Genomic DNA, 16,570 nt, shown 5'->3' with positions numbered 1-16,570 from the left:
AACCGCTGGAATATTAATGCCTGTCCAGACACTCCTTTCAACATGTCTCCGAAAATCTGATATTCCTCTTGAAGGGCATATTTTAATTTCTAAGGGGAGACGGTAAATCATCAGACAAAAATGATGCAACGATGCTATTATATGAAGTTCAGCCGGTATGACTGATTAAGGGTGAATGCTTCAATCTGTATTAAAAAGTTTCCTTATCTGAAACTGGTAGAAATTAATTTTAGATACGTATCTAAAACAGTGATAGAAGTAATTTTTTACCATTGGATAAACAGGAAGCCCTTATTTATAATTAATTAAAAAAACTTTTTTTCCACAAAATAAGTTTTTCAAAGAAAAGTAAGGAACTCCATTAAACCAAAACTGAGCAAACAATAAAATTGAATAATCTACTAAGTGTGAAACTACCACAAATCAGCATCGATAAATAAATGAAACCCAAAACGAACAGAAATTACAATAAATCACCGAGTCAAATTCAAAACGAGCAGAAATTAACAGGAGTAGGGCTCAAAACCCCAATGCCTTCCCAAGGCCAGAACATAATTTGGACTTTACTGAAAAAATATAAATTTTTTCACTTTCATAACTTTAATAAATCACATATTATTAACATTTTGATTACTAAACATTAGCATATGTATATTAAACTGACAATTCACATTCATTCGTATTTTTTTTCAGTTAAGTGGGAGGGGGATTAGTTTCCCTCCAATCACTTTCGACTATTAAAAAGGGCATCAGCCCTTGCTGTTTTCAATCGAATGATCCCTTTTCGAAGTTCCTACAACAACACCTTCAATACAAAGTGCCCTGGTCTAAACAACAACAACAACAAAAAAATAATACATTTTATACCCTCATCGGTCTTTACTATAAAAATGTCAAGCGTTCCAATCAATTTCGACTATTAAAAAGGGCACTAGGCCTTTCGATTTCCAATCGAATGAGCCCTTTCTGAGTTCCTACGACAATATTTCATAGGCAGCGCGCTAGCGCTGCCTAAGTAATGAACGATGTGGCCACAATGTGTTTTTTTTTTCTTTCTTAGACAGGCACTTCGTATCGAAGGAGTTGTCGTAGATACTTCAAAAAGGGCTCATTCTATTGGAAATCGGGGTGGCTAGTGCCCTTTTTAATATTCGAAAGCGATTGGAGGGCAACTTGCCCCCCCCCCCACGCCCATCATTCCCCCAAACACATCCAATCTAAATTTTGAGATAGCCATTTTGTCAGCGTAGTTGATTTCCAGATAGAAATATGTTTTTGAGGATCCCCTGTGCCTTCCCAAGGCCAGAACAAAATTTGCACTTTACTGAACAAATACAAATGAATATACATTTTCAGTTTAATATACATATACTGATATTTAGTAATCAAAATGTTAATATTATTTGATTTATTAAATTTATAAAAGTAAAAAAATCTATATTTTTTTCAGTAAAGTGCAAATTTTGTTCTGGCCTTGGGAAGACATAGAATTTTTGCTCCCAACTTATGCTAATTTCTTCTGGTTTTGAGTTTGACTCGATTTATATTGTAAGTTCTATTCATTTTGGGTTTCACTTACTTATCGATGCTTGTTTGTGGTAGTTTCACGCTTGGTAGATTATTTTATTTTATTTTTTGCTCATTTTTGGGTTAATGGAGTTCTTTATTTTTCTTTGAAAAACTTAGTTTGTGGAAACAGTTGTTTTAATTAATTTTATAAACACCTTATATGCCCCCAGGGCATAAATTACAACCCTTACCTTAAGGGCTGTGAGAGTGGTTGTCATCCTCTAAGAACTAATTTCCAGAACTTTCAACTACGTTAAACAAAATGGCTATTTCAAAATTTTGATTGGATGTGTCTGGGGAAATGGTGGGCGTGAGAGGGGTGTTAGTTGCTCTCCAATCACTTCCAACTATTAAAAAAGGCACTAGCCCTTGCAATTTACAATCAAATGAGCCCTTTTGAAGTTTGTACGACAACGCTTTCAATAAAAACCTTGTATATACCTAGGGCATAACTTTCCACCCTTGCTCTGACGGCTGGGGGGGGGGGGGTTGTCACCCTCAAAAACCTAATTTTCGGAACTTTCTACTACGTTGAACAAAATGGCAATCTCAAAATTTTGACTGGATGTGTTTGGGGGAAGGTTGGGCGTGAGAGGGGGGTTAATTACCCTCCAATCACTTTCAACTATTAAAAAGGGTACTAGCTCTTTCAATTTCCAACTGAATGAGCCCCTTTTGAAGTTTTTACGACAACTCTAACTATAAAAACCTTATATGCCCCCAGGGCATAACTTGCAACCTTTGCCCTGGGGGCTCTGAGGGATTTTTGATCCTCAAATAAATAATTTCCAGAACTTTGAACTAAGTTGGACAAAATAGCTGTCTCTAGACTTTGATTGAATGTGTTTGGAGAAATGGTGGGTTTGAGAGGGGGGTTAATTACTCTCCACTCACTTTCGACTATTAAAAAGGCCAATTTCAATTTTCAATCAAATGAGCCTGTTTTGAAATTTCTGCAACAACTTTCTATATAAACCTTATATGCCCCCAGGGCATAACTTACAACCCTTGCACTGAGGGCTGTGATGGGGTTATCATCCTAAAAAACCTAATTTCCAGAACTTTCAAGTACATTGAACAAAATGGCTATCTCAAAATTTTGATTGGATGTGTTTGGGGAAATAGTGGGCGTGAGAGGGGGGTTAGTTGCCCTTCAATCACTTTCGACTATTAAAAAGGCACTAGCCCTTTTAATTTCCAGTCGAATGAGCCCTTTTTGAAGTTTTTACAACATCGCTTTCTATGAAAACCTTATATGCCCCTACGGCACAACTTAAGACCCTTTTCCTGTGGGCTGTGGGAGTAGAGGGGTTGTCATCCTTAAAGATCTAATTTCCAAAACTTTTAACTATGTTGAATAAAATGGCTATCTAAAAATTTTGATTGGATGTGTTTTGGGAAAAGGTGGGCGTGAGAGGGCATTTAGTTGCCCTCAAATCACTTTCGAGACTATTAAAAAGGGCACTAGCCCTTTGAATTTCCAATCGAAAGAGCCCTTGTTCAAGTTTCTACGACAAAGATTTCAATAAAAACTTATGTGCCCCCAGGGAATAATTTATAACCCTTGCCCTGAAAACTGTAGGGGAGTGTTCTAATCAAAGGTATAATTTCTTGAACTTTAAACTGCGTGGAACAAAATGGCTATGTCAAGGTTTTAATTGGATATTTTTTGGGAAATGATGGGCGTGGAAGGGGTGTTAGTTGCCTTCCAATCACTTTTGACTATTAAAAAAGGGCACTAGCCATTTCAATTTCCATTCGAATGAGCCATTTTTGAAGTTTCTACGACAATCCGTTCTATAAAAACCTTATATGCCCTAAGGGCATAACTTACAGCCTTTGCCCTGAGGGCTCTGGGTGGGGGTGTCATCCTCAAAGACCTAATTGTCAGAACTTTCAACTACGTTGAACAAAACGGCTATCTTAAAATTTTGATTGAATGTGTTTGGGGAAAAGGTGGGCTTGAGAGGGGAGTTAGTTGCCCTCCAATCACTTTCGACTATGAAAACAGGCATTAGTCGTTTGAATTTCCAATCGAATGAACCTTTTTTGAAGTTTTTACAACAATATTTTCTATAAAAACTTATATGCCCCCAGGGCAAAACTTACAACTCTTGCCCTAAGGGCTGTGGGAGTAGATTGCAAGGTACTATTTTGCGCACTTTATGTTCCATCCTGTTTTATTTGCGGCCTACAGGTCATCACACTCTTTGCCAGGGGAATGACGCAATTTCAAAGTTCAAAGTTATTTTGCGTACGCCCCCGTACAAACAGGTCTACGGGTCATTACACTCTGGGACTGGCGCAATTTCAAAGTTCAAGGAATATACATGTTTTTTTTATTATGACATCGATTTTTTGTGTGTCAGTCGATTAGATAAAGTTGGTGGTTAGTCCAATATAAAAAATTTTTTGGTCGGTTTTCTAAAAAAAAAAAAAAGAAAAAAAATTTTATTTATAAAATTTTATAAATTTAAAAAAAAAAAACTCGAAATAATTTCCCTAAAGTGCATAACAATTTTAATTATGCATTAATACATTGTTTATATTACACCATATATTTTTAAATTTTTAAAACAATGGATTTGTATATTTTCAATGTGAGTACACTTTTCATTCTTTTATTTCCCCCCCCCAAAAAAAATAAAGAAAAATGTTTTACTAGTAAATTCAAATTTCAGAGGGACAGCCCCCTCCCCTCCAACAATACAAAATCTTAAGAATATGACGACTGTATTCGATAGAAACGTCAAAGCACGCTTTTTTTTCTATTATGTAAATAAAATCTATTCATCATAGGTATGTTTACAAGTTTTAATTGTTTTGAAAAACAGTTCATTATCATTCAGAAATAAAGCTTTTTCCTAACATCATGTATTTTTCTGCTTTGAATGAAAAGCTTGCGTGTTACAAAGAGTGTGAGAGTGTGGGGGGGGGGTTAAAGGTCACAGGCTCGGGCTATAAACGGGGGTTGTCTACGTCCGATGTCCCGGCGGATGACTTTGGGAAAAAATTAGGGGGGGCGGGGGGCCTAGAGGCCCTCCATTTTTTTTTTTTTTGGTGACTTAAAAAGGACATTAGAACTTTCAATTTCCGTTTGAATGGGCCTCCAGATAGGAGCTTTTAACTTCTATATTAGAGTTCTCTGATGATGTGATTTTCATTAAAGTTCTTTGAGTTTTAGAGGGTGTTTGCCCCCGTTTTCAAAAACAAGGAAAATTTTTCTCAGGCACGTAATTTTTGACTGCTATAGCTAAAATTGATGAAACTGATATATTTGAAATCATAAGGATTCGCTCTTTACGCTAAAGTTTACGATTTTTTTCTATTATGTAAATAAAATCTATCTATCATAGGTATGTTTAAAATTTTTAATTGTTTTGAAAAACAATTCATTATCATTCATAAATAAAGCTTTTTCCTAAAATGATTTATTTTTCTGATGTTACTTAAAAGCGTGCTTTTAAAAACGAGTGGGTGAGTTTGGGGGGGGGGGGGGTTAAATTCAAAAGACGAGTGATATAAAAGGGGTTTGTATAATTAAGAGGTAACAGCGGATGACTTTGGGAAAAAAATAGTGGAGGAGGGGGGACCTAGATGCCCTCCATTTTTTTTGGGGTTAATTAAAAAGGACATTAGAACTTTTTATTTTCCGTTTGAATGAAGCTCCAGATAGGAGCTTTTAACTTCTATAGTAGGGTTCTCTGATGATGTGATTTTCATTAAAGTTCTATGAGTTTTAGAGGGTGTTTTCCCCCTTTTTCGAAAACAAGGCAAATTTTTCTCAGGCACGTAATTTTTGACCGCTATAGCTAAACTTGATGAAACTGATATATTTGAAATCATAAGGATTCGCTCTTTACGCTAAAGTTTACGCTTTTTTTCTATTATGTAAATAAAATCTATCCATCATAGGTATGTTTACAATTTATAATTTTTTTGAAAAAAAGTTCATTATCATTCAGAAATAAAGCTTTTTCCTAAAATGATGTATTTTTCTGGTTTGAATGAAAAGCTTGCGTGTTACAAAGAGTGTGAGAGTTTTGGGGGGGGGGGGGTTAAATTACGATTTCACGGCGGATGACTTTGGGAAAAAATTAGTGTGGGAGGGGGCCCTAGATGCCCTCAATTTTTTTATTTTGGGTTACTTAAAAAGGACATTAGGACTTTTAATTTCCGTTCGAATGGGACTCCAGATAGGAGCTTTTAACTTCTATAGTAGGGTTCTCTGATGATGTGATTTTCATTAAAGTTCTATGAGTTTTAGAGGGTGTTTTCCCCCCTTTTTTTGAAAACAAGGAAAATTTTTCTCAGGCGTGTAACTTTTGACCGCTATAGCTAAACTTGATGAAACTGATATATTTGAAATCATAAGGATTCGCTCTTTACGCTAAAGTTTACGCTTTTTTTCTATTATGTAAATAAAATCTATCCATCATAGGTATGTTTACAAGTTTTAATTGTTTTGAAAAACAGTTCATTATCATTCAGAAATAAAGCTTTTTCCTAACATGATGTATTTTTCTGCTTTGAATGAAAAGCTTGCGTGTTACAAAGAGTGTGAGAGTTTGGGGGGGGGGAGGAGCAGTTTATAAAAGGCCCTCCATCCCACTATCAAAACCCCTGATTTTTAAATAAAGATGTTTTTTTTTTTACACTACTTTAGATGTCTAACATAAACTGAATTATTTTCCAAAAACCCAAAATTCTTTTGTTCTACATGATAAATTTTTTTGTCTTTTTTTTAAAGGAAGAAGACACATGCAATAGTCCCCCTTCTGAGAAGAAAGTGAAATATGGCGAACCTTCATTAATACAGCCCACAAGAGCATCCGTTATCAAATTCGCTGGAAAAGGTATCTGATAGAATAATTTAAGTCTTATGATCAATTTCATAAAACCTATAATTTTCACCTTTTTTCTTCATTAAGTATCAATTACTTCAAGAAATTAATTCCACATTTTTGCAGACAGGAGCTTGAAACTTCCGAAGTAGGGATATTGGTTTTTAGAGTTTCGGTTACTATTGAGTCGTGTCGCTCCTTACTTACAGTTCGTTAGCACAAACACAAAAATGTTATCACTCTTAACATTTAAATCTTGGCAAATCCAAAACACCAGTGCAGTGATTTTTGCAAGTGCGTTTAGGTGTTAAATTCCAATTAATAGGCACTTATTATTTCAGCCAATTGTGTTTAACAAAAAAAAACAAACAATGGAATTATTTAATGATCTTCAGTTGTTGTGATTTTAAAAGTTCTGCTTCTGTTTCAGCCAATCGTGTATCTCCCCCAAAAAAAATACTTTTAAGACAATCAACTTCAGAAATATTTGTAAGTAAGTAGCAAACTCTTTATTGATTTCACCTCTTGGATATACAGTACAGATACTTCATTCAAGAAATTGTGAAAAAATCGCAAGTAAGTAACTTTTTTTTTCTCTTTATCAAAAACAATTTTCACTTAGCTAAATGATGTAGAAATTTAATTCAAGAAATTATTGAAAAATTCTCAGTAAGTAACAATTTCTTTCTTTAAGTAAACTCTTGGATATTCAATACTGAAATTTCATTCAAGAAATTATGAAAAAATTGTAAGTAAGTAGCAAATTCTTTTAACAAAATCTAAGTGTTAGAGTGATAATATTCTTAATGGCTTGTTAGCTCAGTTGGTTAGAGCGTCATGCTAATAACGTGAAGGTCGAGGGTTCGATCCCCTCACGAGCCATAGTTTTGACCTTCGTATGGTAGCTCCATAAGTTATTTTAGGGATATATTTTTTAAGGTTCATTTAGACGAGGTTACGCGCGTAACCTCGTCTAAATGAACCTTAAAAAATGAAATAAAGCTATGTCGACGTTGCATATCTCTCCTGATTGGTCCCTAAAAAACCAAAAAACTGATAGGCTAACTGAAAATTAAGGTAAAATGTTGTTTTGTCAAAATTTTCTGGTCACTTTTTTGCAATGTGTAGGAATCAGTGGGGAATCCCCGCTCGTTTGGAAAGGTGCCAAGGAAAGGCAAGTGATTCGTCTCTTTGTGTCTGTCGTCTCTGTGTGTTTGTCCTCTCTCTGTTTGAGAGGACTCTGTGTGTGTGTGTCGTCTCTGTGCATCTGTCGTCTCTGTGGGTGTTTCGTAGTGTGCTTGTAGTCTCTGTGTTTGAGTGGTCTCTGTGTGTGTGTGTGTGTGTGTCGTCTCTGTGCATGTGTCCTCTCTGTGGGTGTTTCGTATCTGTGTGTGTGTGTGTGTGTGTTGTCTCTGTGTGTTTGTCGTATCTGTGTGCGTGTCGTCTTTCTATGTGTTGTCGCCACTCTAAGTGAACCTAGAATTTTGTCATAATTTCTTGAATGAAATTTCTTTTTGTTTATTCAACAAGTGAATTAAAAAAAGAAATCCATGAGGTAACTTCAAGAAAGAGTTTGTTACTTACTTAGAATTTTGTCATAATTTCTTGAACGAAATGTCTCTTTGTTTATCCAGCTAGTGAATTCAAGAAAGAATTTGCTATTTACTTACAATTTTTGATAATTTCTTAAACCTCGTCTAAATGAACCTTAAAAAATGAAATAAAGCTATGTCGACTTTGCATGTTGATATAAAATATATCCCTAAAATAACTTATGGAGCTACCATACGAAGGTCAAAACTATGGCTCGTGAGGGGATCCAACCCTCGACCTTCACGTTATTAGCATGACGCTCTAACCAACTGAGCTAACAAGCCATTAAGAATATTATCACTCTAACACTTAGATTTTGTTAAAAGAATTTGCTACTTACTTACAATTTTTTTCATAATTTCTTGAATGAAATTTCCGTATTGCATATCCAAGAGTTGACTTCAAGAATGAAATTGTTACTTACTGAGAATTTTTTAATAATTACTTGAATTAAATTTCTACATCATTTATCAAAGTGAAAATTATTTGTGGTAAAGAGAAAAAAAAAAGTTACTTACTTGTGATTTTTTCATAATTTCGTTAATGAAGTATCTGTTCTGTTTATCCAAGAGGTGAAATCAATAAAGAGTTTGCTTCTTACTTACAAATATGTCTGAAGTTGATTGTCTGAAAAGTATTTTTTTTGGGGGAGATACACGATTGGCTGAAACAAAAGCAGAACTTTTAAAATCACAACAACTGAAGATCAGTAAATAATTCCATTGTTTGTTTTTTTTTGTTAAACACAATTGGCTGAAATAAAACGTGCATATTAATTGGAATTTAACACATAAACGCACTTGCAAAAATCACTGCACTGGTGTTTTGGATTTGCCAAGATTTAAATGTTAAGAGTGATAAAATTTTTGTGTTTGTGCTAACGAACTGTAAGTAAGGAGTGACACGACTCAATAGTAACCGAAACTCTAAAAACCAATAACCCTACTTCGGAAGTTTCAAGCTCCTATCTGCAAAAATGTGGAATTAATTTCTTGAAGTAATCGATACTTAATGAAGAAAAAGGTGAAAATTATAGGTTTTATGAAATTGATCATAAGACTTAAATTATTCTATCAGATACGTTTTCTAGCGAATTTGATAACAGACGCTCTTGTGGCCTGTATTAATGAAGGTTCGCCATATCTCACTTTTTTCTCAGAAGGGGGATTATTGCACGTCTCTTCTTCCTTTAAAAAAAGACAAAAAAAATTTAGCATTTACCAAAAATGCATTTTGGGTTTTTGGAAAATAATTCAGTTTATGTTAGACATCTAAAGTAGTGTAAAAAAAAAATATCTTGATTTCAAAATCAGGGGTTTTGATAGTGGGCTGGAGGGCCTTTTATAAAATGCACCTCCCTCCCCCCCCCCCCCAAACTCTCACACTCTTTGTAACACGCAAGATTTTCATTCAAAGCAGAAAAATACATCATGTTAGGAAAAAGCTTTATTTCTGAATGATAATGAATTGTTTTTCAAAACAATTAAAACTTGTAAACAGACCTATGATGGATAGATTTTATTTACATAATAGAAAAAAAGCGTAAACTTTAGCGTAAAGAGCGAATTCTTATGATTTCAAATATATCAGTTTCATCAAGTTTAGCTATAGCGGTCAAAAGTTACGCGCCTGAGAAAAATTTGCCTTGTTTTCGAAAAAGGGGGGAAAACGTCCTCTCAAACTCATAGAACTTTAATGAAAATCACATCATCAGAGAACCCTACTATATAAGTTAAAAGCTCCTATCTGGAGGCCCATTCGAACATAAATTAAAAGTTCTAATGTCATTTTTAAGTAAGCCAAAAAAAAAAAAAATGGAGGGCCTCTAGGCCCCCCCCCTCCCACACTAATTTTTTCCCAAAGTCATCCGCCGTGACATCGGAATTTTACCCCCCCCCCCCAAAACTCGCACAATCTTTGTAACACGCAATCATGTCATTCATAGCAGAAAAATACATCATGGTAGTAAAAGTCTTTATTTCTTACTTATTAAGAACTGTTTTTAAAAATAATTCAATATTGTAAACTTAAATATGTGATATAGATGTGATTTACATACTAGAAAAAAAAGCGTAAACTTTAGCGTAAAGAGCGAATCATTATGATTTCAAATATATCAGTTTCATAAAGTTTAGCTATAGCGGTCAAAAATTACGTGCCTGAGAAAAATTTGCCTTGTTTTCGAAAAAGGGGGAAAAACACCCTCTAAAACTCATAGAACTTTAATGAAAATCACATCATCAGAGAACCCTACTATAGAAGTTAAAAGCTCCTATCTGGAGCCTCATTCGAACGTAAATTAAAAGCTCTAATGTCCTTTTTAAGTAACCCAAAAAAAAAATGGAGGGTCTCTAGGCCTCCCTCCGCCACTAATTTTTTCCCAACGTCATCCGCCGTGACATCGGACTTAGACAAACCCCGTTTATAGCCAGAGCCTGTGAACTTTAACCCCCCCCCCCAAACTCTCACACGCGTTGTAACACGCAATCTTTTCATTCCCAGCAGAAAAATAAATCCTGTTATGACAAATCTTTATTTGTGAATGATAATGAAGTGTTTTTCAAAACAATTAAAACTTGTAAACATACCTATGATGGATAGATTTTATTTACATAATAGAAAAAAAGCGTAAACTTTAGTGTAAAGAGCGAATTCTTATGATTTCAAATATATCAGTTTCATCAAGTTTAGCTATAGCAGTCAAAAGTTACGCGCCTGAGAAAAATTTGCCTTGTTTTCGAAAAAGGGGAAAACACCCTCTAAAACTCATAGAACTTTAATGAAAATCACATCATCAGAGAACCCTACTATAGAAGTTAAAAGCTCCTATCTGGAGGCTCATTCGAACGGAAATTAAAAGTTCTAATGTCCTTTTTAAGTAACCCAAAAAAAAAAAAAATGGAGGGCATCTAGGTCCCCCGCCCACACTAATTTTTTCCCAAAGTCATCCGCCGTGACATTGGACTTAGACAAACCCCGTTTATTGCACGAGCCTGTGACATTTACCCCCCCCCCCAAACTCTCCCACTCTTTGTAACACGCAAGCTTTTCATTCAAAGCAGAAAAATACATCATGTTATGAAAAAGCTTTATTTCTGAATGATAATGACCTGTTTTTCAAAACAATTAAAACTTGTAAACATACCTATGATGGATAGATTTTATTTACATAATAGAAAAAAAGCATGCTTTGACGTTTCTATCGAATACAGTCGTCATATTCTTAAGATTTTGTATTGTTGGAGGGGAAGGGGGCTGTCCCCCTGAAATTTGAATTGACTAGTAAAACGAGGGTCTTTATTTTTTTGGGGGGGGGAATAAAAGAATGAAAAGTGTACTCACATTGAAAATAGACAAATCCATTGTTTTCAAAAGTTAAAAATATTTGGTGTACTTTAAAAAATGTATTAACGCATAATTCAAACTGGAATGCCGTTTCGAGAAATTTTATCGGGTTTTTTTTTTTTAAATTAAGTAAATTTTTTCATGACAAGTTTTTTTTTTTTTTTTTTTTTTTTAGAAAACCGACTAATAAAGTTATTTTATTGGACTAGCCGCCAACTTTCTATAATCGACTGACACACAAAAAATCGATGTCATAATAAAAAAAACATGTATATTCCTTGAACTTTGAAATTGCGCCATTCCCAGAGTGTAATGACCCGTAGACCTGTTTGTACGGGGGCGTACGCAAAATAACTTTGAACTTTGAAATTGCGTCATTCCCCTGGCAAAGAGTGTGATGACCTGTAGACCGCAAATAAAACAGGATGGAACATAAAGTGCGCAAACTAGTACTTAGCAATCTACTCCCACAGCCCTTAGGGCAAGAGTTGTAAGTTTTGCCCTGGGGGCATATAAGTTTTTATAGAAAATATTGTTGTAAAAACTTCAAAAAAGGTTCATTCGATTGGAAATTCAAACGACTAATGCCTGTTTTCATAGTCGAAAGTGATTGGAGGGCAACTAACTCCCCTCTCAAGCCCACCTTTTCCCCAAACACATTCAATCAAAATTTTAAGATAGCCGTTTTGTTCAACGTAGTTGAAAGTTCTGACAATTAGGTCTTTGAGGATGACACCCCCCACCCAGAGCCCTCAGGGCAAAGGCTGTAAGTTATGCCCTTAGGGCATATAAGGTTTTTATAGAACGGATTGTCGTAGAAACTTCAAAAATGGCTCATTCGAATGGAAATTTGAATGGCTAGTGCCCTTTTTTAATAGTCAAAAGTGATTGGAAGGCAACTAACACCCCTTCCACGCCCATCATTTCCCAAAAAATATCCAATTAAAACCTTGACATAGCCATTTTGTTCCACGCAGTTTAAAGTTCAAGAAATTATACCTTTGATTAGAACACTCCCCTACAGTTTTCAGGGCAAGGGTTATAAATTATTCCCTGGGGGCACATAAGTTTTTATTGAAATCTTTGTCGTAGAAACTTGAACAAGGGCTCTTTCGATTGGAAATTCAAAGGGCTAGTGCCCTTTTTAATAGTCTCGAAAGTGATTTGAGGGCAACTAAATGCCCTCTCCCGCCCACCTTTTCCCAAAACACATCCAATCAAAATTTTTAGATAGCCATTTTATTCAACATAGTTAAAAGTTTTGGAAATTAGATCTTTAAGGATGACAACCCCTCTACTCCCACAGCCCTCAGGAAAAGGGTCTTAAGTTGTGCCGTAGGGGCATATAAGTGTGTTTTTGAGTGTTATTGTTTGTTTGGGTGTGTTTTTGTGTGTGTGTGTGTGTGTGTGTTTGTGTGTGTTTTTGTGTTTACATTTGTTTACGTTTGTTTGTTTATGTCTGTGTGTTTGTGTGTTTGTTTGTCTCTCTGTGTGTTTATGTGTGTGTGTGTGTGTGTGTGTGTGTGTGTGTGTGTGTGTGTGTGTGTGTGTGTGTGTGTGTGTGTGTGTGTGTGTGTGTGTGTGTGTGTGTGTGTGTGTGTGTGTGTGTTTGTGTGTGTGTGTGTGTGTGTGTGTGTGTGTGTGTGTGTGTGTGTGTGTGTGTGTGTGTGTATATGTGTGTGTGTGTGTGTATAAGTGCAAGTATATTTGTATGTACGTGTTTAATATAATGCTTCAAGTCTAACCTGATATATGAAAGAGAAATTGTGTCATATCGTTTTATTCTATCATTTTTTTATGGTGATGTGACACTTCTATTAAGCGGAAAAAAATGTTTTCACTTTTTAATAACCTAAAACTGTAGAATTGGTATCCTTTTTTTACTTCTTAATTTATGTTAGATCCTAAAATTGAAACTTTTTTGGGTTTTTTTGCCATTAAAACATAGTTCATAAACATTCACACTTAATAACTCGTTTTTTTTGTATAAAACGCACACTGGCATAGATATATACAGAGATAAGAGAGAGAGAGAGAGAGAGGGAGAGAGAGAGAGAGAGAGAGAGAAGATCCAATTTTTCTTACGTAATCACGGAGAGAGGCGACTGGTTCCATGGCTACATCAGCTTCTTGGAATGGGACTATAGCTTGCATGTTGGGTGTGGCAGTTGAACAGTTGACTGTTGGTTGGTGTATGATGGGTCCGGATTGGACTAATGGTTGTGGCATCTTGTTGTGGATGTTGGATGTGGCAGCTGGACAGTTGGCTATTGGGTGGTTTACGGTGGTTCTTGATGAGATTAATGGTTTCGGCCAACGTCCATATTGTATAACAATCGGTCTGTTTGAAATGACTACATCAGGTTCTTGTAAAGGGACTATAGCTTGCATGTTGCGTGTGGCAGTTGAACAGCTGACTGTTGTCTGGTGCATGATGGGTCCGGATTGGACTAATGGTTGTGGCATCTTGTTGTAAATGTTGGATGTGGCAGCTGGACAGTTGGCTATTGGGTGGTTTACGGTGGTTCTTGATGAGATTAATGGTTTCAGCCAACGACCATACTGTATAACAGTTGGTCTGTTTGAAATGACCACTGGAGTCACTTCGCCCCTCCTTGTCTTCTTAACGGGTAGGAGGAGCTCTGGGAAATCCTAAAAAAAATAGTTCGTTTTTCATGAAAAAATACGGAATGAGAACCATCAGTCCTCATCAATAGGGGGGAGAGGGTAAAAGGAGGGGGTTTGGGGGGGGGGGTAAAAGGAGGGGGGTTGGAGGGGGTATAGGGTCGGGGGATAGTGGGGGGGACTTTGGACCAGAATAAAAAATAAGTATGATTTGCCTCATGGACTAAGCTCGCAAACCATTTAAATGCAATGTTTACACACTTTTTTGTTTTGATATTGCTCTTTACCGACCTCTGAAGATCCAGATTCAAAAATATTTAACAATTCGTTAACTATAAGGGGACTGTATAAACCATTCGATAAATTATATTGAATTAATTTCTTTACCCACTAAGAATATAAATGAATAACTTACTTTTTGCTTGCTTGCAGCTTTCATTAATATTCCTTTTGTTAGAATTCATGGTGTTATTTCAAATACCAATTTTGAACTGAGAAAATAACTTATCATCAGAGTTCTTATACCCGTTTTAAAGGTGAAATATAAAAAACACGCCTAACATATTGCCTAGAATTTCGTAACCATCAAGTTCGTTTAACCATACCTGGAAAACAACCATCGATGTATGAAAACAGTCATGACTTTTAACAGAAACATGAAATTTTAATATAAAAATCATTGTACTGTGAACAGCACAAATTTTCGTGGTATGTTGATTATAATTACAACATAAGAAAACAACCAAAGATATGACTTTTTAGGCGTGGTGATTTTCTTATGATACATGTATAAGAGGTAATATGGATTTTTTTTTACCTGTATTGTCTCTTAGATTAATATAGTAATGTCCTACCTGTCCGCTCTCTTTAATTGATACAATAAGGGAGTACTGTCCGCTTCCTTTAATTGACCCAATTGAGGGGTACTGTCCGCTACCTATCATTGACCCAATAAGGGGGTACTGTCCGCTTAATATGGTGGGGGGACTGTCCGCTTGTATAGATTAACACATCACTACTATTATTGTATGTTATATAAGTTTTCTTTTTCTCGGCAGCCATAGTTCAATTGGAGGTGCACTTTTTAATTTACATAATTTTACAACTAAACCAGGAACCGAATACGTCATTTCCGTTTTGAATTGACATAGATTGTATTGCTTTTTGATTCTCTTGAATAGGAACGAGAGAAAATCCAGAGAAAAACAGTTCAAAAGATCCTAAAGTAATTGCTTTAAATTTGCCAGAAATCCTTGTAGGCAGCTTATCCCTTATTTAAAAACCAACGCAATTAGTGTTTTAAAAGTGGCAAATTTCCTCTTAAAAATGCTAAATTGAAGGGTTTAGATTTCAAACCTAAAAACGGAAACTGGGGGACAAATTTCAAAAGCCGTCACTTTAAACCACACCTCAGATTCTAAGCACTCAATCGCCTGAATTACTTCGTGAATATGAGTTGTAGCTGTTTTTCTCCGTTAACTGTTTTTTATTTTTTCAATATGTCTGAATTTTATGACTTGAAGACCATTGATAAATTTAAAGCCGGGCTTCACCAGCAGGATTTCCAGAATCTTAGAATCAAGACTATTGTTTGACGTCTTGGATACACCGCATACGAAGCCTATCCAGTAGTACATCCAAATAATAAAAAAAAGATTTTTGAACTTATAGGTTTCTGGAATTTTCAATCATACTACGAAAACGAAAGAAAAGAGGAAAAGATAAAAAAAAGAAAATAAAAGAGAAAAGAGAAAAGAAGATTCTAAGTACTCGATCGCCTGAATTACTTCGTGAATATGAGTTGTAGCTGTTTTTCTCCGTTAACTGTTTTTTATTTTTTCAATATGTCTGAATTTTATGACTTGAAGACCATTGATAAATTTAAAGCCGGGCTTCACCAGCAGGATTTCCAGAATCTAAGATTCAAGACTATTGTTTGACGTCTTGGATACACCGCATACGAAGCCTATCCAGTAGTACATCCAAATAATAAAAAAAAGATTTTTGAATTTATAGGTTACTGGAATTTTCAATCATAGTACGAAAACGAAAGAAAAGAGGAAAAGATAAAAAAAAAGAAAATAAAAGAGAAAAGAGAAAAGAAGATTCTAAGCACTCAATCGCCTGAATTGCTTCATGAATAAGAGTTGTAGCTGTTTTTCTCCGTTAATTGTTTTTTATTTTTTCAATATATCTGAATTTTATGACTTGAAGACCATTGATAAATTTAACGCCGGGCTTCACCAGCAGGATTTCCAGAATCTAAGATTCATGACTCTTGTTTGACGTCTTGGATACACCGCATCTGGAATACGAAGCCTATCCAGTAGTACATCCAAATAATAAAACAAAAATTTTGAACTTATAGGTTTCTGGAATTTTCAATCATACTATGAAGACGAAAGAAAAGAGGCAATTTTTTTTATTTTAGCATTTAGTAAAAACAGATAGGATTTAGTAAATTTTTCCTCTCAGATTTAGTAAATTCTTCCAGGCCAGGGTGGCAACCCTGCGTAGAAACTTCAAAAAGGGCTCATTCGATTGGGAATTGAAATGGCTAGTACCCTGTTTCATAGTCGACAGTGATTGGAAGG

The 16,570-nt window shown here is 35.3% G+C and overlaps 1 non-coding gene across 1 annotated transcript; it reads left to right on the top strand.

The window, feature by feature from the left end:
• The first annotated feature begins 7,221 nt into the window (after positions 1–7,221).
• On the top strand, positions 7,222–7,295 carry TRNAI-AAU (transfer RNA isoleucine (anticodon AAU)). Its single transcript has one exon. It is a non-coding gene; the product is annotated as a tRNA-Ile (tRNA).
• Positions 7,296–16,570: the final 9,275 nt, after the last annotated feature.

The sequence above is a fragment of the Artemia sp. Qi Xiang Cuo genome, chromosome 5 (assembly GCF_049724085.1).
Source record: "Artemia sp. Qi Xiang Cuo chromosome 5, ASM4972408v1, whole genome shotgun sequence".
NCBI classification, from domain to species: Eukaryota; Metazoa; Arthropoda; class Branchiopoda; order Anostraca; family Artemiidae; genus Artemia; species Artemia sp. Qi Xiang Cuo.
Note: the sequence above shows the minus strand (reverse complement) of the source record. Positions and strands in the feature narration are given on the sequence as shown.